The sequence below is a fragment of the Botryllus schlosseri genome, chromosome 15 (assembly GCF_051294905.1).
Source record: "Botryllus schlosseri isolate E-star chromosome 15, Bs_hap1, whole genome shotgun sequence".
NCBI classification, from domain to species: Eukaryota; Metazoa; Chordata; class Ascidiacea; order Stolidobranchia; family Styelidae; genus Botryllus; species Botryllus schlosseri.
In genome coordinates, this window is record NC_137250.1 from 14,992,812 (window position 1) to 15,019,257 (window position 26,446).

General features: G+C 41.4%; 1 protein-coding gene and 1 long non-coding RNA gene across 2 annotated transcripts in view; both read right to left on the reverse strand.

Moving 5' to 3' along the window:
* The window catches only part of LOC145456912 (DNA excision repair protein ERCC-6-like), a 110,082-nt gene that overhangs the window by 34,684 nt on the left and 48,952 nt on the right, over positions 1-26,446 (reverse strand). The gene's annotated exons all lie outside the window — the stretch shown is intronic.
* LOC145456928 (uncharacterized) lies at positions 1,270-26,021 on the reverse strand. The gene is made up of 3 exons (XR_013920738.1): positions 25,000-26,021; positions 24,237-24,333; positions 1,270-10,198 (listed from the first exon to the last, which is right to left on the reverse strand). It is a non-coding gene; the product is annotated as an uncharacterized LOC145456928 (long non-coding RNA).

Here is a 26,446-nt window from a genome sequence, read left to right on the forward strand (position 1 = left end):
GGCGCATGTTAGGGAATCTGGGCAATAACGCAAGCTCTAATTCACATCGGAAATCCCTTAGTCTTTCAAGTCTTCAGGCTAAGAAGCTTCGCAGTGACCGACCCAGACGGATGAGAAGCGTCTACATTGTCGAGTACCGAGTGATCGCGTAGATCAGGAGTGTCAAACATACGGCCCGCGAAGCAATTCTGAGTAAATTGAAAAAATCCCTGTATCATCCAGCACATTTCTAACAAATGTTGAGATATATTATAGCGAAAAATACTTTCCATAAGAAAATGTTAAGATCATAGACCACATTATATTCATCCGACAGGGGTGTTATGGTTTCACTCTAGACACCACCAGGAACAACTTGGTGACATTGACATCCAATCCAATTCCCAAAACTTGAAAAAGTGCACACTAAACCATTTTTATGGAAAAATAAGGATAAAAGTAGTTATTCGCGAAACGAAGAAGTTATATGCAGGTCGCATGGACAATATAATAGTTATAATACAGTATAATTAATGGTCGCACAGAGAAACCCGAAACACGATTTATGATAATCAGCCAAATTCTAACGTCCGCGTTTACAGTTAAATCTCTTCTATTCCTCATGACGCATACGCAGAGTTAACACGCCGGATTAAGACTGAAACAAAGGGAAAATAGACATTAGCCAACTTATTCCGTCGCTAGAGTCAGTGTTTTAGCGGTTGAATTCAAACTAGTAAACTTCGAATTTTTGCTAAAATTTCGTTGTTTGCGAATAAATGTGTTGCTGGTGAATACGACCCTATAATGTAATGTAACATACTATTATGAACACAGGACTGATAATTAGGGTTGGGCACAATGATTCGAGTACTCGAATCTGAATCGAGTATTAATTTTAATGATTCGAGTCGAGTAGTAAAAGACGATTTTTTCGAGTACTGAAATTACACGATCCTCGCGACTGAAAGTTAATTAACTAACGAGAATTCTATTTTTGATAATATTTTCCACTGAGGAAGCCTTGAAACCTTGATTGGCCGTGTCGTAGCATAATAGACATAGTACAAAGCTACGATCGTGACTGGAAATAACACATTTCCGAAGTCATGATCGTTCCACGACATTGTCAAGAAGTGCAATGAAGTCGGTATGGTCGAAAAATTACCAAAGTATAATTAATGTGACGGGTAGCAGGCATTATGTTCTGCGTGGTGGCATAAAAGGTAGATATTTGAACTTCGGCATAGTACATTCTGTTGTGACATCATAATGAGTGATACTCGAATACTCGACTCGAAGCATTTTACGTGATTCAGAATCGAATCACTCAGGTACTCGATTTTGCCCAGCCCTACTGATAATAAGGTATTCAAGCGAAAAGCAAGGTCGTACATTTTGAAGTAATAAATTGGAACCATTTGACTGGTCTGACCCGCGACGCAAGTTGAGTTTGACACCCCTGGCGCGGATCGTCAATGATATTCTTAAGAAGCGTTTGCACTCAAGTAGAATTGAAAGTAGTCCAAAATCAAAACAACTGGAGCTAGGCAATACCTATACTCGATTACTTCGAAAAAGTTAAAGTACTTCGTTACTGGCCGCCTCTGCTAACAAATCCACGCCTTCTGGACGCGTTTCTGAACTAAAAAGTAGCACAAGTCAATCTCTGCGAAGGTTTTGCTGTCTCCTGTCCAGGTTCTACTGCTCCGGCAGCTGCGACGGCGTACGGCCCGAACGCATACAATGCCGGGCTGCGCAATTCCACTTTGCGGCGAAACCAGAAACGAGAAAGTGCACGAGCGAACGCAATATCTCAAATAACGTTCTCACGGCCGTTTTCCGAGCGCGTTCGGAATACGCGGAAAAAACGCTTGATGACAGAGGAACCGGAACGGATTCTAGCAATTCTCATAGGCGGCGTATTTGCAGGCGTGTCGCTCACGAAATAACCAAATTCTCTTCAAACTCAGAGATTGCTCATTGTTCATTGCCCACACCAGACTAGATATTATGTCGTTAGCGAAACTCACTTTTTAAAGGTTTACTTGATTTTGAATATACTTCCATTCCCCGAAGTGGCCACGCGATAAGTACCACACTGCTATTGAAGAGCCTGGAAATCTTTCGCTGATGGACATAAAACAAGTTTTCAAACATCTATGCCGCGATTTAAAGATGACACGGACACGCGACTTGAACCCTTTTCGGGACGTTCGGCGGCTGGTCAATGTGCTCATGCACAAACCCTTTTCATGTAGGCCAGCTCTTCAAACAGGCCATATTATAGGTTTGTCGAGTCAAGCATTCGAATATCATTTATTATGACGTCATGACAGTAATCACGACTTTAAAAATTAAAATATGCAGGGCTACAAGGAAACTGTTTCCAGTAACACGTCATCCAACACAATTCACCTGTTTACGAACCATGACTATTTCAAAGCGCTTTCTGGCCATTTGTGAGGCCCGTTCACCACTTGACAGCAATGTCGTTCCATGAATATTCCTAGTTTTATGGAACATGTTTTTAGATACTGAGATACCGCTAACCGAGGTTTCGAGAATCCAGCGGTGGAAATGAAGTGTAGGAACTATATTTTTCTTTGATAAAATACATTCGTCTTCGAGTGTAGAGGCGCATGTTTTCGTTACTCGGCAAAATCGACTCTCCCCACTCGAGCACTGAAAGGGTTCTGCCCAGCCGTAATAATGGATGAGCCAATTCGGCGTCGTGTTGCAAAGGCTGATTTTATACGCATATATAGCCGGGGACCATATTCGGCACACTACGACCGATCCATTAATACATCGACAGAGTCGTGACCGAAATCTATCCTCGCATGTTCATTGTTCATGTTCAAATATATATCCAGCGAACCCTGAAACTTACACGGCTAAAATGGGATCTACATTTCTTCCAATCACGCAACGCGGTTCCAAAACATCAGTGATGGTTTAGGCGCCGTCTGCCGTCGTCCACAAAACATAACTTTTACCTTTTAAGAGTGTTTGTGACCATGCGAACACGATTTGACGCAGGTCTAAATAAGCATGACAGTTTCCGAGTATACGCCCGGAACCGCAACCCTTTTGTAGCCAAAACTATCTCTAGAATCCGCAACATGTCCGATTGCGGACAACGGGCACTTTATTAATAACTGCTGCACGACGCAAGGTCAATGGACCCTGACTAGAAAATAAATCCGATAAGCGTTGTCTCGACGCAGAGGTGGTCAGTAACGAAGCACTTGGACTTTTTCGAAGAATTCGAGCAGATTTTGCCTACTTGTGCCACTTCCAGTCAACGGTTTTCAGTTTTTACCCAAAACAAGGGCAGAAAAGCTTACTTTTTACTTACTTGGAAATGGCTACTAGTCCTACTACTACTTCGACAATGATTCCTTGGATCGCTTCTGCAAATCAAACACCGCCCGACGAATGGTAGCTGACTTGGACAACTAGCCAATTATTAAAGAGCGAATTGGCGGTAGTCTAATCCTAATCTAATTCGTGAAATGTTCCTATGCTCCCATTTTATTTCCGATCAGAATTAATTCCAATTTCCAAGTTTTTATGAATACAGTAATTCTAACTATAACATAATTTGGAAAATACTTTGTAGCTATTACTTATAATTGTAATCTTATTTGGAGAAGTTTTCCAACTCTGCATGGTAGGCAATCTGAGGATATTTGCGGCGTTACGCAAAACGCCCACGTCTTCCGTTTGCCATCGTATCCCGCAATACAGATCGGCATTACGGCACCCCCGCAAACGGCTCAGTCACGATCAACCCACTAAGCAAATTTACACTGCAATTACGGATTCTTCTATTTTTAGTAAGACCGATCGCAAAATGCAGTCGCTTTCATAGGGACCTGCTTGCCACGAATATACGCTATTCGTCTTGCGTACATCCCAGCTATGCATATAGCCGCTATCAGTACTTAGCATACAGCTTTCTCCAGCGCGGGACATGCTACGTCACACTCGTAAAGGAAACGGCCCGTGTATAATGAGACAAGAAATGCAAACAAAGTCGCCCAATGTTCGGCGAGGTTTTTGAATTCCCCCTATCGACGGCAAACGTCAACTTGAGCGCGAGTGTATTTGCATTATTCTGCAGACCATACGATTGCTGATAGGTTAGTCGGAAACGGTACTGATAAAACTGTTTGCAAGCTACATTGATGACGTGGCAGTATTGAAAATCCAACGTCAGGGCACACCCCTGAAAATACAAATCTACCCGTGGTGTTTTGATCCCAAATTGGATGAAATAAGGTTGCCGACATATCTACTACTGGTACATAATATATGATACATAATTTCATCGTTCGATATGCCGCTATTCTGTGGAATGACCGCTCACAGCAGCGCGATACGGTGCCGACTTATTCGAAATCTTCATAAGGACAGGAATTATCCGTCACGCCGCATCGCACTCGAAGAGTAAATCCCAACACCATGTCCAACGCAACATGACAAGCCAATTTCACGGTGCTAACACGCCTAATCCATTACTTGACAATGTAAATATCGTTTAATGAAATCAAGACATTCGCCATTGGAGTAAGACCCGACTGTCATTCTACATCACGTAACGGATTGTTTTCCGATCATTCAATATTACACGGGACAGTCCAAAGGTATAAGCTTGCGTTCAACTTCACGATAAAGCAAAAATCGCTTTAATCCAAGCCGTGATTTGGTCACGGCGGTCGCGCGTGAAAGCCGACAAATATTTCTACCCCGCACCAAAATAGACCAACCCGCAGACCCTTAAAACAACAGCGCGCTGTATTATCCTTCCTTTGAAGCGACGCATCCGCAAAGTCAAGGTTACAAGGCGTCCGCCGCGCGATTTCATTGGCTTCGAGACGCCTGCCTACGCTTGGCCCTCCGGCGTCCCCCGGGACAATTTTAAGCTACTTTCCTCATCGCAGATTAATATACGGAACAACAATGAAAAACGAGCGCACAATCAATTCACAAAAAGCGACAACACGATTAAATAATGATATCGAAGCTGCTTATAGAAACATCGCATCAGAACGATTGTAACTACGGCTGCTTCACGGCAAGCGTATTGGCGCTTGGACACTGTAAACTACATTGGAGTAGAGTCAGTTAATCAGGTAAGAGATAACTAATAAAACCAGGCAATAAAGGTTTTTGTCATAGCGTTGCCAGATTAAAATTATGAAAACATGCCACCATCGCCCCAAGATGATGCCAAATTCAGAAATATTGATGAATAATGTCAATTGTGTGAATAATATCTGAAAAAAGCTAAGATGCTTTATAGCTGATTAGTGATTACTTCACAGCTTTTCATTACATTTTCTTGCCAAGAGCATTGTGCGACAATGTTCACATCACTTTATTAAGCGAAATATTCTTTATTTTGCAATAGTGATGACTTCAAGAAGTGTCACAACATTTCTAAGGCATCTCTATGCACGGAATTTATACGTTCTTGCAATAGGATGTCAGAGAAATACCGTGTCATTAAGATTAAATTCATTCGGTGGCGAATCATGAAAGATATACCAAATTCGAGCCTTATGCCAAGCCAGAAAATAGTCAAGACAAACGCATAGCAAGCGGGCACTTTATGCTGTACGGCGCGCATACCTAATCCAGACGATGTATGCTGTCTCTGCTATTTGACCGACAGATTGACTCACACATTACGACACCCTCCATCACAAACCGAGCTATGGCGCATGCCCAATTCAAATTAACCAATCGCGTTAAAGTCCATTACACAGATCGTGATCCATTACCGCTTCCATATCACGCAGACTACAATGCACGACGAATGCCAGCTAAGTGACGACACGTCGCTATCACGGTTTTGGTTCAGAAGTTCGAGTCAAGGTCACGTTACAGTAACACCGCCGCGACGAATTTTTGAAAGCGGTACGGTACTCTCGCAAAAGTGGCAACACACATCCCGCTTACTGTACACACGGTGATGACGTAACGCCTATTTTAAAGTATGACCGGGAAGGCTGGAACGCGTAGTCAATTAGCGTCTCGGTGGAGCAAGGCGTGATGGTATTCGGGATAGTTGGTGCGGTTGCAAATGTCACATCTCAACCAGGAGGGAAATTACTGGTTTGAATTGATGCGCCGGTCAAACCGAAATCGAATTTTGTCTCCGTGATCTACTCAAGATCATCTTCGCCCTACACAAATTCACGATACCACGGGCCACAGTGCTGCTAATATACCACACCGGCCGCCTACAAAACGGATACCAAGTGCATCTGGAAGGGCTAGAGAACAATATCACCAGCCAGAAAATTATCATATTATATCTCTCCACGGATAATTAGTTATTCCTTCTGCTACAAACTACTACGCGTACGTTTCTAAACCTGCTGATGGGTTCGGGGTACATAGCCTCAAGACAAGTGTTACTTTTTCGGCTCCGATTACAAGTTAATGGATGGGAGAAAGCGGCCTTATAATTCGAACATATCGAAGAAGGACCACCCGCAACGGCGTGGGCAGCAAATTACATTATAAATCACAGCGAACACAGACTGTTGCGTGAAATCTATCAATATCAAAATACACCATGCGAAATTCATAGTAACGATATCGGCAAATCTACACAGAAACTACATCAAAACGCGGTATTTTACCGGATGCGCGGCGGATGACTGCATTGCGACGGTCCCAGCTGTATTGTTCCCGTCATAATAATCGCACTCGCGTATAAAATCAGTTCAATTTAATCTGCCCGTTAGATAATATCCTTGGTTAATCCCAGGGTCCCAGCCAATCAGTACCGAATCAAGTGTAATGCGGCTGTCCGAGTTGAGTTTCAATTGAATTTTCAAAGATTTGAATATGAAGACTTTTTATCCGGATCCGGACATGCGGGGTTTCAACAAATCTGTATTTTCACTCGGGTGACAGATGAAATTGAATCGCTTCGCTTTCGATTATGGAATCAGAGCACACATGCATGTGACTGCAGCTGCAATATTTCAATTTGAAATCTGCACTATAGCGAGGCGGAAGGCACCACTTCAGTTTTACATTAGGAACATCGTGATGTTAAAGTTTTGTGCGCCCAACCTAACTGTAGCGTAGCCCGCTAACTTGAAACTGGTTGTGTCTGTGAATTTTATCAACACGTGAATAAACACCGAAAATCTATGGCACCACGCCTAAAAATCAATACACAGTGTGTATTGCACACCCATAAACCTAATCATACCGAATGGCTGATATTAGCCAGGTTCGCCAGGCTGAGAAAGTTTTCCAGACATTACACACATTAAACATGCCAACGCACAGCTAATCCTGTCTGCTTAGGTGAGATAATTGCAATTTACGCTACATCGTGTTCCGACTAACTCGCTACATCATATTTCCGGTATCACACTCGACATTCTTGACTGTTTGTCTCAAGGGCCGCGCGCGGTATCTAACTTCCTCCGGTCAAGTATACGTTAAGAAGCTGCGTTTCCGTAAAATATATATGGGGATGTCAAGGGCTCAAAATGACACTGCTCAATAATCGTTACTGGCAATATCGACGGTAGGATGGTAAATAATGCGGCACGGTAATCATTGTGAAGTTCTTGGTGTTAAGTTCGGGACGCATCGGGGTCCAGTTTTACCGGGTTTTTGTTCGAATTTCCGATTTAATTGGAGGAGTACGATACATTTACCACTATTTACTATTTTCTGGTCCATTATACCGTGTCAGTCAAATTCGAGAGCAAAATTTAAAATACCATCGTAAAGTTAGCTTTACGGGTCACGAAAGCATCAACAAACACTTGTTGTTTACAATGGCGGCGCAGCACATCGCGACGAATATCTTAACACTGCGAGGCGTTGTCGGTCAAAGTTGAAACGGACCTACATTTTCGATGATATAAATAACATGCATTGTATATCCACCGAGGAAGGCGTTGTTTTCTGCTGAAATCAAAATGCGACATAAATTCAATTAGAAGAGTTTTCTTATTTTGTAGGTAAAATTTCTTGTTTAAAGGCAGCAGTTCTCAACCTTCACACTTTGGGGACTAGTAACTTATAAAACATATACTATGTAAAGACGAAATTTAATAAATTTTGTTCAAAACATCCTGCGAGCTTTCAAATATATCAAGTATTGAAGGAATTATAGTCTACTTTCGAACAATTTGCTACAATACATTCTGCGCGCGCTAAGACCGAGGTAGACGACGAACTCTATACAGTAAGACACGATGCAGAAAGATACGTTCCAAATTTCACAATTAATATTAAATTCGGTGTTTTATCTTATATTTTGAAATTGTTATATGAAATTTTAATATATTTGGTATATTTAGACCGGACTTCGGGGACCACTGTTTCAGGGTATAAATGAGCTACCATACCTATCGTAACTAGCACTGACGCCATCCGTCGCTAATGGATGCTTGTTAGCTCTACTATTTGTGATTTTAATTAGCGATAACCTTTTTTCATAGTTACGTCATTTGCTGCTTGATTGCAAAACTCTTTCGGCGATCACGGCATAGATTTGGGTAACGTATCTGCGAGCCGACAGTTCAATCTTTGTGCAGTGTGCATTGTGCAATTCAAGCCTAGAAAGTTCACAGATAGCGGTTTCAAGTGCTTCATTAATAAGCAGATAGAGGCATCAGACATGAAACGTACCCAAGTTGAAAACCAAGAAATCAAGACACGGAGATTAGTTCACTGATGCTTAGATGGGTATTGGGTATAACACGCAAGCCATGGAACTGCTAACTTCCGTGAACACACCACAACAACACAATGGGAGAGTTAGTAACATCCCGTTCCTGGTATGCTCAATATGCCTCGATCAAAAAGAGACGCTATTCTACTACAATTCTTTAGTAAAACGGCTGTTCTCACGTGGCGAGTAATGAGCATCGTCAGTGTTTCGTCATCATCCAAAATAAATCACTAGCGTGGAAGCGGGTGCGCGTGCGGGGCCATTCGCCGAAAAAAGTATGAGTCGCCCAATTTACATCCTATCTATTCCAGTTAAACGACTGAAGACACAAAATGAGACGAGCCCTCACAGACGTACCAAACCCATCAAATACACTGCGGGTGATAAACGAAATTCTCAAAACGTGATTGAATGCAGTAATGATGCGAGCGTCGTCGGTTTAAGTTTGATATCGGGCGGCATTCGCGTACAAACATGCCAGCAAACACTCGTATATCATGCAGATTGCAGATGCATCGATCGAAATGTGCATGGGCGCCGCGTTGCCTAGCAGAGATGAGCAATGAAAAATCAACGATGAATTTTCTAGTCATGTCAAAACTACTTTCAGTGGAAATAGCAAATGAAAGGTATGTCGTCTATTCAAAGAGTAGATTTGGTCGCGGGGTCGCACACTTAGTGTATAATCCAGTGGTTCCCAACGTCGGCGATATCACCCCCAGTGAGCGATTTTGAGAAACAAGGGGGCGAAAATACCAAAGGGGCGCCTCGGGGCGAAAATGCACGTGAAGACCGCTTTTTCTGCATATGACGCGAAAAAGGGCTAAATCAACGGAAAGTAGACGCGAAATATTCACCAGCGATCAGACTCGCGTGAATAAACTGCGTGATTATATGTCCTCTTTCGGATCCGGAAACATGGGGGGGGGGAGCGAAAATTTGTGTCGAGATTGATAAGGGGGGATTAGTCGAAAAAGGTTGGGAACAGCTGGCTCAATCGAAGGTGGCTATTTTCGAAAGTGCAAGCTAATTAACGTCACTACAAGGAACCACAATCTTCGAAAATAATACAGTTACCGTGATACATGACAATTTCACTAATAATGTGAAGCAGACTTATCATAAAACTACTCAATACTTTACCTAAGGTAAAGTGTAAAATATAATAGCGAGTAATTTTGCGAAAAAAACTGTTCAAGTGGAAATGGAGGAAGCCTAATAACATCACCACTTGAGTGCGTATTGGAAGCAGACAAAACAAAGTCGAGTACCGTACTCCGAAAGAGCAGTACTTCGCTACTGATAAAATTTGTCCAAACCCCGTCTCTGCCGGTATGCAGCGTCCTACCCTATAATGTACACGTCAAAATCACAACCGCAAACCACTCGTGCGCGCCTAACCTCGTTTAATATCTTCGTACTTATTCTCCTCTGGGTCACATTCCGCCTCGTCTCTTATCACCGCTCGAGGGTGCATATCTGTAGGCAGCGATAGGTCTTGCGAAAAGTAAAGAGAAAGGCAGCTTTAAGACGGGAGGACTTAATCCGCTACACCTAGCCTCCGAGGCTAGGAGGTCAAGTCAAGACGAAATCGAGACTCGAGAAGAATGAGCTAAGGCAGAATCGCGCAAGGTTCACATTATGTAAGTGCCGACATAAAGCCTGCGCTACACGACTGCGCATTGCGCATCTGACAGCGCACAACTCCGGCGGCACTTTAGCATAAACAAACAGTAAATATCTTCCCCTGGGACTGGGAAGCCTTCGCTGAACCGCTGACGGGTGAGCGCATCAGCTGGGCGTAGAAATCTGCTTTTCTGGGAATACGTGCTGTATGGCGCTGTTCTGGCAGGGCTAAAATCGGAAGACAGCACGGGGGTGTCAAATCTAACCTTCCATGCTTTTTGGCGGTTTGTTGAAAATTCAAACAATGCTAAATAAGAGATATAAAACGAAATTTTATAGTGAGTAAAATCCGCGTCACGTTGTCGTAACGTTATTAATAAAGCACATATCGACAACTCTAGCCTTCGCTTCAGATTGATTACTATTATGACGTCACATACTGACAGTGTAACGACCGTGACGCACCGGTAAAGGAAATGTCCGACATATGCGAAAGTTTAGCGTCGAGCATATCACTTCCGGGTTGACAACATGCGCAGGAGCGCAAAATATGTATGCGAATTCCCTAGTTAAAACGGCCTAATTCTTATGATGCGACGACCACCAGTTTCCGATGTGATGTGATGTGTCCACGAATGACGACAGCGCATCACATACCGCAAGAAAGTCGTCATGGGCTCGCTTGTTGTAATACGATCATAGGACGAACACCATTAATCAGATGTGTTTTGACGTTCACTTGCACAAGCACTCGAATAATCATTTATCACATTTTCCATACGAGGCGCATAAGAAAAACACTGGCTTGCGAAGGATTGCGGGAAAAAACGCGAGCCGAATGCGGCGCCTTGTCGCCTCTGGCGACAGGACATAGCAACCCACGCCTGCCGCCGTATGTCGTGAATTTAGCAGCGAAAACGATAAAATACACGAGAGCTGGGAGGTGAAACGATGCTCAGATTCATGAGTAAGTCACGTTGAAGTGTCAATATCATGTGTTTCAAAAACAAGGCTTACACAATAGTTTAAGACTCATAGATTGTCCAATTGATATTTAAATTCAGGGTAAACTCAATTCCAGCTGATTCACGATAAAAAAAAAATTTCGCTTAGTCCTCAGTAAGTTCAAGATCCCCGAAATGTCATAATCATGAATAAATTGTACGTAGTACCGGTCTACATTGCGATACACAGGTATTGTTCAATTCAATTCCACACCTATAAATACTAGTGCACGGTCGACAGGTTCGCAATAATGTTCGTTAAATATGTCGCGAACGAAATTTAGGAAGTAAACCACATTGGTTCAGTTTTGCTCTGAAGAACGATCGGCGGTAATGTGCGACAAGTACCAATACCACACACAAAATACGAGCGGCAAAAAAACGATGGAATTTTCCGATTTTTCAAGCTTCGAATCTCGTAGTGGGTGACTATTATGTTCGAGTTCTGAAATTACACGGCCCTTGGCAGTAAGAGCTACATCACTATCAACGATAATTTTAGTTTTGATAGTTTCTTTCCTTCGCGGAAGCCTTTGAATCTAAATATGTTGTAGCACAGCATTAAAAACATGTATAACTCAAAGCGACGCATCTTAGTGGAAACGACATTTCCGTTCAAGTAGCGACCAATCCGCCACATTCTCACAGAGCGCAATGAAATAGGTATGGTCGAAAAATATCAAATTATCTTTGATGTGCTGTGTACATGGTATCATTTTCTTTACGGTCGCTAAAGGGCACATATTCGAGCTTTTCCAACCACACAATGTTTTGGCGTTGGGCTTTCGACCAGCCCTAACGTAAACGCAACACATCAGCGTTCGTAACAGACGCATCAGAAAAAACGTGCAATTTCATATTACTCAGACCGCTTTAATCCTAATTCGCACCAAATGCCTCGGAGACAGTCAACCAACCGCCGGACCCGCGTGACTCTCGTAAGGCAACACGCCCAAAACGACAGCGAATCGTAATTCAAACGACAATTGCACCCTGCGCAAATCTTTCAATTACCTGGAATCCGACACCGGCAGGCTATGGCTAATGCCACGTCATCGACCGAGAGGCGACTTCTGCTACGTCATGCGTGCGAAAACGTCACGCGGCGTGACTGGGGTCAAGCAGGCTAACGAGGAAAATTCCAAGTTACGCTTTGCCTCACATGAATGTTTATTCAGGGTCGATCCAGCGTCATACACTACGTGTAATATCCTTGTATCACAGTTGTCAATGCGCATAATGACTAATTGCTCTTCGTCAACTTTCCTACATGCTTTCATTTCCGCGTGTGGACCAAAAGATGAAAACATTTGGGCCTTCCTCTGGCATACGTTACAAGCACCGTTGGACAGGGGGCACAGTATAATATTACTGTTTTCTTCTTCTAATAAGCAGCATGAGGGGCTTGCGACCAAAACTCGGACAATTAGGCATGGGCACATATTCGTTCCGCGACTTATTTCGTAACGAATAATTTCCATTCAATCTTCGAATCCTCGTACCCTTATCACAGCATCTAAATCGCATTCAACAAAGCGACAGTCGATCATGCGAACACCATTTGTGCCTAGTGACGACTTGAAGACAGGGTCGTCTGTAGAAACTGTTTCTGCAGCGCATTTTTCGGCTGTCCAAATGCAACATTTCACACAAATCCAGAGTATTCGGGCACAAAACGAAATTGCCAAATGTTTTTTTATACCAATCCATTTACGGGAGTATTTATGAGTTTATGACGGATATTACAGAAAATACTCGGGACACCAATTTCAGACTAGGAGTTAAATAACCTGATTTCTATATGTCGCCCTGCTGATACCAAGTGGCACTACCGGTACCAGCTAAGAGATTCTCGATCTCTTTACCAGTAGGGTCAGATATTGTTGCCATATCCACGCACCACGCGGAGGTATAGCAAAAATAAACGACGCAACAAAGATCATCGAACATGACAAAACCAACCACTATTACATATGTTGCGACATGTTGATAAAAACTGTTGGCAACTTGTTTGCCACACCTCCATTTTGCCTATTCGCGACCCCATACCGACGCGCACGCCCAGGTATAACTGCAAATTAAAGCTGAGCAAAATAGAGCACCTGGGCGATTCCGATTCCTAACAGTCTAACACAGTATTAAGTTGAGTAATCGAGAACCACATCTGACGTCTTAACAAAGATAATAACTTCAACGGTTCATACATGTAAATATTTTGCGACCACGGGAAAAATGATGCCAGTTACATGTCGTCCGATATAATCACTACATGACAGAATTGTCGTTCCGTCAGCATCAGCATATCCTTGTGCAATATGTTTTTCGTTGCTGCAATATGACTAGCCGAGGTTCCGCAACTCGGAAGGTGGAAATATTGCAATGTATTGAAATTATCTTTTTAGTTGATAAAGGCGTATATTTTCGTTAAAAAAAATAAAAAAAATAGACACTCATTACTCGGTTCGAATATTACAATGAATACTCTGGTTGAGCATTCAAACAAAACGAATCGATGTGCCCAGCGCAGCCCTAGTGCTAATAGAACCAGACAAGCCTCAGTGGCGCTGCGAACTGGCTGACAAGGCATAGCACCCGAGTCTCGAACGGCTGACTGGCTACCGACCAGATTAACAACGTCACATATATCCGGCGTTTCGATGTCTGCGTGCTTGATCGCCATGCATGATTCTGTCTGCGAGAGCATTGGACGCGGTCCACTTTTACCATCAATCGATAACATGCATCTTTGCAGAATCAAAGAGCCCCTGCTGAGGGGCACGCAACCTTTTTGAAAAGCGATCCAGATGTCACAGGGTTTCGAGTAGTTGCAAGGCCCACCATCTCATTTAGGATTAGTAACGATAACGGCGAGACTTATCCGCAAAGTTATATATCGGACACAGAAAAGTTGTGAATATGTGAAGGAAAATAAAAAAGAAATTGTCATATACATCCATACGCGAGATCAGCATAGGCATATTTATATGATTTTAGTGTTTCTGTCCATTAGCGCTCTTCAAAAATGACTTTTTTCTCAAATCGTACTGGTTACTTGATAAAATTGTTAGGTTACCTAATTCAAGCCTACACACAAAATTTGGTTCAATCCCAGCTAGTAACCGCTTTGCTACAGGAAAAGAAAGTTTATATTTATTATATAAAACTAAATGATGAAAAATTTGAAAATTTTCTGTTCACCCCATGAAAGTGTTGGGCTGTCTATAGAAACGATGCTCCCCAAATATGGTTCAATTCCAACCAGTGGAAGCGGAGTTATTGCCGTCGAAGAATTTGGATTTGAATAAAATAGTATTTACGGTGGCCGATTCTTTGTTTATTTATTATAGTTGTGCTCACCGTAAATACTATTTTATTCAAATCCAAATTTTTCGACGGCAATAACTCCGCTCCCACTGGTTGGAATTGAACCAAATTTGGGGAGCATGGTTTCTATGGACAGCCCAACACTTTCATGGGGTGAACAGAAAATTTTCAAATTTTTTATTATTCATTTTTAGATAATAAATAGAAACTTTTTTCTCTTGTAGAAAAGCGGTTACTGGCTGGAATTGAACCAAATTTTGTGTGTAGCCTTAAATTAGGTAACCGAACAACTTTATCAAGTAGCCAGTACGATTTGAGAAAAAAAGTCATTTTTGAAGAGCCCTACTGTCCATTCTCTTAGCCCACCAAGGCTTGGTTTGAACGTACCACACTATCCTAAATCCTGGCTATGCCCAAATTAGAAACCCATTTCGCGCAGGTCCCGCACGTTGCACAACCCTGCCCGAGATGTCTTGCGGACAATAACTTCCGGCGACTAAAGCCGCCGTAGTAAGCCACGAGCACGTGACTGAATTTAATCCAGCGTGACGCAAGTCAGACAGGAAAAACGAAAGAGTGTCGTTTGTCCAGCATCTAAACCTGCAATTATACCTGAAGTAAATCTTGTGCCATTATAATATAACGCCGTGTCACCCAGGAACGCGCAGAATATTTCTAGGCGACTCTTCTTTGATAATCATTGAATAAAAGGATTCAGCCAGCTCATTACCAGCCGCTTCTCAAGTTAGTTACCATACGCACCGTTGCACACACATTCGTGGACTGCGAGTCGCCACATTGTTCAAAGACTATGCGACAACGATAACACAACTCTAGGCACAGCAAGAACGTAACAAGTCCACAGCTAATAATATCCAAGAGGTTTTTTGTTCGACGAATTTGCGAAGAGAGTTATGATAAAAATGGAACGGGAATGATGGAGTAAACCGTAATGTCTCTCGGCTTGGTGGGTTTACTCTGGGAGTCACTCGATCTACTTCGGTATTCATGCCACTTTACAGTACGGCCTACTTGTAGGATATAGCGGCAGGCAGCCTTGCGTTATTTATAGATATTTCATGGTACGCGACGCAATTCGACAATAAATATCTCGATCGCGCGATACGACACAACGGATTCGCTTGGCACCGATAGATCAAAAGCTGACATTGCATCACTCGACACATTTAGCCTCAATTACACACCGGCAATGACGTACCGTTGCAATTAACGCGCCAGGCGGTAAACTTGCTGAAAAATCAGGTGATTAATCGAACAATTTCGCTGAGCTATCTCGGACGTAAGCTGGCAAATAGCAATCCACAAAATTCTGGCTTCCGCAAGCTTCGCAGCTTTCAACTGCTGCTGCGGCTCACTACTCCAGCAACGACATGACCCTGTACGCTACCTTTGCGTAGTGAACATAGTCGTTAGCACCTACCCTGCAACGTCAAAGGCATTCTTTCACACACGCATGCAGTATTTTATGCAAAGTTAGCTGACACGGTTCAAATAAACACTACTCGCCGATCAAAGCACGACGAATGTACCACTAAAAATGTGTTTCGCCAACGACGCGATGCAGCAAACTGACGCTAGACTAGTAACGCATTCAGCATTAACGTATCACCAGCGCGCGTAATTATACGCATCGGAATACTTGGCGGTGAGGAATTTTCAAATTTTATGTCGCTAATTACAAGTGTCGAATTCGCCGCATGCTTCGGCTTTTTAATGATACCCGGACCGTTGCCTCAATTATGTATTGACGCCAGCCTACATAGGCGTGTCCCTGATCTCGCGGTCCGCGCAACGCCTCGGGTCAAGCGTACCGGTGGCTTACAGAAAATGCAGACACTTACGGCACGAGCAACCTGCCATTAGTACCGGAAAAGAGCAGGTGCTAATGCGTAATTCGCGGTCAGCGCCAGATTTCCTTAATGAACAGTTGCGCTGCTCAGGAACGCGATAGAGCGTGACGCAAAACCTCGACGTCACGGAAAACCAAGCGACAATTGGTATGAAATGGAAGTGAGAGAATGTTTTATATCCGCCGACCGCATAAGCCATATTCAAGTATTACATGTGTAACAAGTGTAACAGTAGGATTACCATACGTCCGCTTTCAAGAGGATTTGTCCTCTTTTTTGACTTTTTCGAAAGTGTCCTCGGAGGACGCCCTTTTGTCCTCTTTTTTGAGATTTTGTCCTCTTTTTTGAAAATATAGGTCAGATTTAGAGCAAATTGCGAGTGCTATGTCGTAAATTAGCACAGAAGTGACGCTACGGCGGGTATTTCGGAGGGAAAAACGGTGATTTTAGCTCTGAGCGAAAAGTTGACCTTTTTTTTTTTTTTTTTTTAGTCATCCACCTAGCAATGTGGAGAGAAGAACGTTATTTTGAGCTCTGAGCGGAAAGGATGACCTTTTTGTTTTAGTCAACCGATAACAAAGTGGGAAAAATTCACCGGTTTTTCAGAATTCTTGTCCGGTTTTGCAAGTCTCAAATTTCTGAAAAAGTGTCCTCTTTTTAGATTTCCAAAATATGGTAAGCCTAAGTAACAGACACATTGCATTGGCCTAAAACAGGAACGTGAGTTAGAGTAACGTAGTAATTTCTACTCAAATACAAGTGATTTCCGAGTAAGCAAAAAAGTTAACATTCTAGTCCTAGATCTTCCCTAAAAAATACTGAAAATTCGAGTTGGAGTCGACTTTTATCAAAACATGCCGACCGACTTTGTGTTCGTGTACCATCTAAAAGTATACATCAAGCTTATGCGATCTCTTCGCCGCCTTCATTCTAAATTCCACGCCGGTGACGTCACATTTGGTGATACGATTGTTGGTATACAATGCTCTCTTTCTAATTCTCTACCAGTTGCGGACGATCACCCCTGCCGAGTGTCAGCGACAATATTCGGGTTCATTTCGATATGAATATGCTTTTTGATGGTATATTGAAGCTGTGTACCTCCAAGAATTTCTTTCTAAGTAGAAGTAATTTACACAAGATAGCGTAATGGTTAAGCGTCCGTCTTCTTGATCGGTAGGTCGTGGTTCAGCACAAAGACCTGATTAGTAGTAACATCCTTGACTTCCCCGCTTGGCGCTCATGCATTACCGGGATAGCATGGATGGGTGGTGCAAGACTTGGAAAGCCGTAAAAGGCTATATCTGCACCTTCCTTGTTCCTTGTCCAGCGGCATATGTACATCATGCACTCATGGTATGCATATGCACAGATCGTGCGTATGGGTATCATGAGTCGGTGTATATGCCGCAAAAACATCAAAAATAAACTACGTCCTTTCCTTACTCATGCATAGCAGCCGACACAATCTCATTTCATAACTATTTATGTAAAGGAAAGTACCCAAAGCCTACATAAGTATTCCGGAAGAGTAGAAGTGCTTCGCTACTGACCACATCTGGTGTTCTGGTAACAATACAGCGACTTGGAAGATACAAGCCATCACGACTTAATCACGATACAATATCGTCAATCCGATCTATTGGTAGCTTTCACATATAAATCGACAATGAAGTACGAAATTGCGGCAATCATTTTGGTTTTGGAAGTGGCGGGAGTATAGGAAGCCAAAGTAGGATTTGGTCGAAAAATTTAGCTTCTAGAGTCTGCTATACTCCACGAGACACCATGGCCCTCATATCGCAAATAATCGTGGCGTAAGATTTTACTTACAAACCTAGTGACATGACTAGAGGTACTCGTCTATGATTATGTTAATAATAGTAAAATACGCGAGTAAAAACAGGAATTTATTCATTTACAATAAACGGAAAGCACTGTTCTTGAACGCTGCTGCGTCCGACTACAAGAGACGCGCTACACAGATATCGCGTGACGTCGAATCTTCAAAAAAAATTACGCAAGCCAGAGTTCCAAGCCTTCGAAACCGCTATTCGGGGACGTCGCGAAATGCACAATTACGTCATAATTTTTTGCCACGAAGAAATTCGAGCCGTGCTCAAGACGGTAAAGAAGTTCGCGTTGACTTGATAATATCTCTGGCATCGCGTCTTGGTGCGCATCAATAGGATGGTTTGATAAATGAAATAGCTTGCCACTCCGCTGACTCCACGCTCATTATCTCCAAATCCATCAAATACTAATGTAATCGCAATAGCCACGCGAGCAAATCGGATTCAAATGTAGCGAGACTTATAATTCTCATTAATCTTGATGACAGCGCAATTCTGCCATACCGCTATTTCCTCCTCATCCAAGCACAGAGCAAAACTTTCGAAACGGGAGAACAATCGCGACAAGCCTCTCCCGTGCAACGAGGGCACCTGAGCGATATCTGCACTATTTACGGATAACCAACCTCTCTGCAGAAATATGGAAGGTATAATGACTCATTTTGGTCTGAATTATTGGCTAAAAGCGCCGATATGAAGACACGTGTGTATCTTCAGTTGTGAAAACCTGCGGTGCGTGGTATAGTTATTGCACGCATCACTGCGAAACTGAAGATAGATTACATTACACGACTAGTGCTACCACCTACCAGTGCCAGCTAATCGAAAGGCAATCTTGTACTTTAACAAGGCGCTCTGCAAAACCCTGTTTTTGGCAGAGTAGAGTGATCGGGTTATGAACTTTAGCAGCGAGCAGAGAACGGCTTTGTCTTTTAGCTTAGTCAAAGGCACTGGTTTACAGCTCAGTATGTCACTTATCGCTGTCAAATATGATGACTCACTAATCATCACTGAAACTGCAGGACTTCCCCTTCCATCATTCTGTTATCCGATGATAGGTAGCAAATGATTGAAAATTTATATACACAAGCCAAATATTAGTTGTTATGGACGAAGTTCATGAATGCTCCTCTATTATCACCAACCATTTCTGAATTCAAGTTCAACTATATAGATCTAGCAGTAAAGTGATAAATATCTAACTCCAGGACTGATCAAGTTCTTCACTGCGGGCATGGGCATGGACATTGGACAATGGGCATTGGGAATACCTACCAAAAGTTCCACCTGTGATCTCACAGTTAACAGGAATCGGGATCCAATAACTCTTTAGCAGCACTTCTGAACAATGTCACTCACTGAATGGAATGTTGTAGATCCACCTTCATTATTTCCACACGTTCAAATCAAGCGAAAATATATCATATCTACTACTACTACTACCACTGTGTGTCTCGCATTATGAAATGCCAGGTACAGGCTTATACTGCATGTGGATGAATAGATTTTGAAAATAGAACTATCTTCAGCCATGCGTATGCAGCAGATCTTAGTCTCATCTTCACAATTATCAACAGCAAAAATGAAGAAAAATTCGTCACAGCTTTTAACCAAATCCCTATATTCTCACCATCCTGGCTTGCCGACGAGATAGGGTGATGGTAGGGCATCCAGCTTCTTGATCAGTAGGACGGGTGCGGGTTCGATCCCCGGGCAGGTCAGACAAAAGACCGATCATAAAACTAGCATCCACGGCTTCCCCGCTTGGCGCTTAGCACCCCATGATAGTTGACAGGAAAAATGGTGGTGCCGACTTGATAAGCTTGCGGTTGCTTTGCATCTCCATCATCTAAGCCTCTCGGTGGTACAGACAAAAATTAACTGGCTGCCTCCCATTTAGTTGGTATCTCTGCGAACGGATTACCCAAGCCGACACATTGAACAAGATTTATTCAGCCATGGTATTCAGCAACCCCAACAACAAGCACCAGGAAATGATTTTGAAGCCTTCAGCATTCTGTGCAATAGCCATTAACTGGTAGTCCTCAGCCTCTCTTGTATGTCTACATGTACATTATTTTTATTTACTAGGGCCAATCCAACCTTACCGCATAATCGCAAGTTCCCTTAGAACAATTAGAGTGGTAATTTGGTTACCTTACTGAGCATTTCGTCTGTCTGCAATACAGCTACAGTAGCATACATCAGGTTTCGAACAAGTACGGCTATTGCAAAGGAAAATCAAACTTATCAAACCCAGAAAATGATTTATGCACTCTTAGTGAGTAGTCATCATTCTGCGTCTAAGAAATGATGCTTCCAACTTCAAAATCAAGCTTGGGCTTACATAAGACTCCACTGAGAAGAAAATTGTCACTAAAAAGCCTTTCGTTACGGTTACAATAATTCAGAATGATCATTTTAAAAAACGAGTGTAATATACCATATTTTTATTATACTACTCCACACTTGATAACAATTGAAAAAGGCAATTAGAAACTAGATTTCGCCCATTGATCATACTTGAACTTAGCGTGTCTAACATATCTATTACTATTTGTTAAAACTATCAATAATATACATAAGTACAAATATGAAGACGGAGGTATTGTCGCAACAAAATCATGGCCGGCGAGTCTATGAGATTCTGCAACAGTCATAAACAGCCCCTGCCTTGGGCAATAACATGACCTGTCTCATATTTAGCAAACCAATTAAATCAGGATCTACCCATAAGCAAAAGGCAGGAGAAAGAATTCGGCACACATCATAAAATTATACAATGTACACAAAATAAAGGACTTGAGGCCACTCTAGTCTAATCGTTTAATGGGCAGGGCATTTGGGGCAAACCTCACAAATACAGAATGACAGTTTCAATCGGCCATATTTTACCAGTCATATTCACACATTTTTTACACTCTTATCAAGAGACAGACCGCTAACATGAGGAACGGAGCGATGGCTCGAAGTAAGGAGAAACGTTAAGTGACACTATGAAAGAAACAGGCTTTATGACATCATATCAATCTCTTTTGTGTAAGCTTGAAATGTTCAAATACTTTGCAATAGTAATACATTATATCTTAATGTTGAAATCTTTACAGACACAGTCGCAACCTGATAAGATTCAGATTTAATTGAGACAACAGTGGATACTTTGCAAAGATACAAAGCGGTATCAATTTACAAACACAGTCAGGGTGGCGCAACATTAAGCTGTACAGTGTCGGAAGTAACAGGTTCAAAAGAAATTCCATATGGCAAACGCATTAATATCCAACTACAAATCTAACTGACTCGGTTCTTGAGATGAATTGTTTGTGAATGGATTTAAAATCTTTTACAAGAAGTAATAACCACTCATGTTGTCTGTACTTGATTCTCATAACTCTACACAAATATCTCTGCCAAGAACAAATGTTTACAAATCACCATCAGGTAAATATGGCAAACTATCTTCCAAGAACATACTTCATTCTAATGACTAGGCCTACCTGCATTTGATAGACTGTAACTTCAAATACAAATAAACAGAATACTGAGCGATGAGAATGAAACAAGCATGCTAGCTACAAATATGCTAGCTCTGCAGACTACAGTTAATGTGCAAAAGAATGTTGAATTCACTTGCAATGCAGCAGTGTACTGTACACTCTTCTATCAGTTGTATTAAAGGAGCAATGAAACACATATCATATGAACCACTAACTACTACATTAAAAAAAATCAAGCTTCGACAGAACCTAGCACCACAACTGATGTCTCGTACAATTGTAATGAAATGCAGCAGATAGAAAATATAATTTTGCCCCAAGCACTTCACAACATAATCCATCACAGGTATGTAATGCGAGTGAGGACTATTATGTTCGAGTTCAAGTGAAAAAAACTCTTTGCCAGGCGTCACTGACTAAACTTTTTACAACAAAACGAAAGTAGGTAGCAGGTAAAAATGATTTCATTTCTACCAGAGCAGAAACAGGTTAACATCTACAAATATTGGGTTATTATTATGTCTAATGAATGTGATATATAAGCCTTTTGGTTAAACACAAACGTAATTAATCAGATTTTTGAAATGTTTGCAGTTGTAGGCAAACAGGTTGCATGTTCAGATTTATGGCAGTTGTCAAACGTCATAGTTGTAATTTACTAGTCACCTTGATACCAGCCAATTCCCTATCATAGATTGGTAGGCTACTGGTGCCCCTATTATTGACATAAATGGATTAAAACACCAAGTCCTGGAGAGTAGGAATTAGGGGAGAGTGGGTAGGTATGGGCCACTGTTGAGGTGTGGGCCACTGCCATATCTGGTGACTGTGACATCACATTTGCTTGTCAAGCTGTGTGATTGTTAGAAAAAGGCTCCAGACTCACCCATGTTACTCACAGCCATGAGGCCAGCGGAGTTTTTGACTCAGCTAGAGATCTATAATTTTTGCGGTCTAAAGTAAATTTATTTGAAAATAGGGAATTTGGGTTTGAGTCCACATATGTGCATGTTTGGATTACACTTATTTATGATGTGAAAGCTATAGAAATATGCTATCTATTGAGTATAGTTTTAATGCTTTGTCAATCTCTCGGATCTTGAAATTATGGTAAGAATCCCCAAGATGGAGTGTTTGAGGTATGGGCCTTTTAGCAGATTGGGGTATGGGCCGGCCCATACCTCAATAGGCTGGGGTATGGGGCAGCATAACATATACCTGAAATCAATATTTGATTGATCCTATTAAATATATTTATCTCTAGAATACAGAAGGTGTTGGTCTTATCCCTCCCATATACAATCACTTGAAAGTAAATCATGAAACCCATAAAAAGGCCAGTTTTCAGAATCAGATCTGAGCTTGGCAATATGAAACGTTGAAGCGTGGGAGGTATCAAAAAGAGAAGCATGCCGTCAGTAGAAAACTGGTACAGCTACATTAAACAGGTATATAGAAAAACAGGGGATGAGTCTCACATGAAAAAGATTTCAAAATCGTTTTCCAATACTGTCTTTAATGAAGAAGAATAAAGTTTGTTAGCACAGTATGTCATCATATGCTCAAATATGTATCATGGTTTGTCACTCCCATTTAAATAAGAGATAGAGCTGTGACATTTGGATTTGATGGGGTAGTTGAGGCGAAAGAAGCATGATTTGATAGTGATTTTCATGTTACATATTTTTAGATATCTTGTTTCGGTATGCATTATGGCTTACGATCAATACGGGAATTGAAACATACGAATTGTCCACTTCTAGCCCAGCTTTATATCAGTATATACAAACTGTTGGTAACTGTGACAAGAGTTGAGGTTTGTAGGATATGAATGGCATTTATTGATTCAATACAGACAGCGGCCCATACCTCACCACCCCCCGGCCCATACCTCGCAGCCTATTTTTTGTTAATAAAAATGATGTATTGTTGCAAAATGTGATGTCACTTCCAAATACATGGGTATTTTAGCTTAATTCTACCAGTAATAGTTAGCCATATAACTAATGATCGTACATACCGAAATTTAGGAATAGTAGACCAAGTTTGACCAAGTTATAGCTTTGTAAGATTTGGTGGCCCATACCTACCCACTCTCCCCTACATTACCTACATTACCTGCATTTTGGACTCCATGATACAAATAGCATGTACTCTTCATATTTTCATCGAGTTACACTTAACACAAATAACGTGGGCGATTGGTTGTATAAATTATTATCTAGGCAAATTTAGATTTATTGGTCTTCAACTTTATATCAACCAAGGCACAATGTATAAGCAAGCAATGGCGGAGTTGCAAGTGCTGTAGCACATGAGCACATGCACCGAATAAAATTAATGGAATGAAATGCACTTACAATTCATGCGATTCCCGAATTCTTCACCGTCAGTATTGTCGTCACCAAAAAGCGACGTAGGACGATCCAATAATCCATCATTGTGCACCGTATTGGTCTGTTGATAAATAATTTATAATAACAAAATAAACTCAAAACACGGCAAATGATATGTGACCCACAAGACCTTTATATGACATCTATGCCTTTCATTTTTAATTACATCTGTGATAACTGATTTGTACACATATACTATATTAGCTTCATATGTCATATTTGTCGGCCCACCAGACATATCCGAACAATTTTACATGACCAGTTCATTAAAGAAGTGAAAGGGTGATTTTCATTTTGACACCATATCCTGACAAGGTCAAGAATTTATAAAAAGCATTTTATAAACCTAAACAAAATCATTGGAGATGAAAACTTAGAAACATCAAAAGATCACGAATTGAAAACAACGGTGGTATATGGAAAATTAAAGATAAGAAAGGAGAAGGAAAGGAGGTAGTTGATTTTTGTCCTTGATAGAGTCCATAGGCCTAGTTTTTTAAACAAGTAATCGATTAAGAACATTAGAGCCACTCACACTGTGATTTTGAGTCCTCACTCGGTCCAAAAGTCATGACCAGTCATACGGCACTATTACCATGCCATGCCAATATAGGATTTTACATTGGCCACTCTCTATATGATTGACACATGCGATTGAAAGGGGTGATACGACAAGGGGAGGCTTCAAACTCTAACAGAAGAATTCTGATCATTTCCAATTGCATACCTGAAATTGTAGATCATGGTGCACTAAATCATCTTGGCCTCCTATTTGAGATAAAAATTGATCCATGACATGAAATTCTTGCAGCTACGCTGCGATCACAATGTACACGAATACGACACTCGTATTCTTGTCAACAATATTGTCAACCTGTGAAAGAAACACAAACTTTTACAGAACATGTGGAAACCAATGTAGGCCTACATACAATTGATGGTAAATTTTCGACTATATCATACTGTGCTAATAATGGAGACTTCCGCAAACCTCTATATCACAGCAAAAATTGTCTTCATTGGACGATAGTAAAGCAAGTACTATGAAAACGCCTTCAGCCTTACACAGACTGCAGAGTTTCAGTGAATTTGCTCATGATGGAGTCAAGTAACAGAAATATTATAACATGCTTCGTAGTATGAGTTTCGTGGTAGTATAGTAGTAGACAAGACTAGAATCAGAGCACTTTCATTTCGATTTGGTGTATTCAAAATGTCTGGTGTCAGAATCAAGAGTAGGTGACCAGGTGATAGGTGACCAGACTCCACTGTCAGGGTGGCATATTTACTACAGCAGGCCAGCAAGGTAAGTCTCATAATAGTCCACCCAGGTGTCAAAATTCTCACAATACTTTTAGTGTATAGGTCTATTAACTAGTCCTAGTCATTGTAGTCAACAGAGCATGCTGCCAAGTCCTATATATTATCATGTATGTAATTATAATAGGCACAATATCAAGCTACCATACTCTTGAATTAGGTTAATATTACAAAGGTGATGACTATCGACGACTGTCTGTCGTGACTGGGGAGTAATGACTTGACTATAGTATAGAGCCTTGTCACGATTATAGACGTTATAAAAATACGAATATAAAGTATAGGAATATTTGGACACCCATATTGTATCCTGCAAAAAATGAATCGATGCTGTCATAACAAATTATTATACATGGGCTTGAGCGGCCTTAATTTCCGTTTTGCTAGGAACGCACACACAAACAACAGGATCCTCGTATCATTATCAACTTTAGAAGTCCTTTCTCGTTTTTTTCGCCAGCTGAGGGCGTTCATTTCATGATTTTATGGGTGAGTGCATACCGGAATTTCACATTCGGAATACGTTCATTTATTTTTATCTCATTTTTCCTACGGTAAAAGTCATACAAATAATAAAAATAATGTATAAAATATGGTTAAATCAAACATTGACTTCGTTCTACAATAGCAACAAAAACGAAGTTATTCCTACCTGCGAAGGATACTTATTGAGCTAGAGGATACTTATACAAAAGCATAGCATGTTGTAAAAACGCATTTAAATTTGTTCGTGCACGTGAATGTAGCAAATAGAATAATTCTTTCTTCGCTAAATGAATAATCATGCATAGAATGACGTCACGTAGTAACATAAACTTGAGCCCGCTCAACCGCTTCAAATAGCATCGCATCGT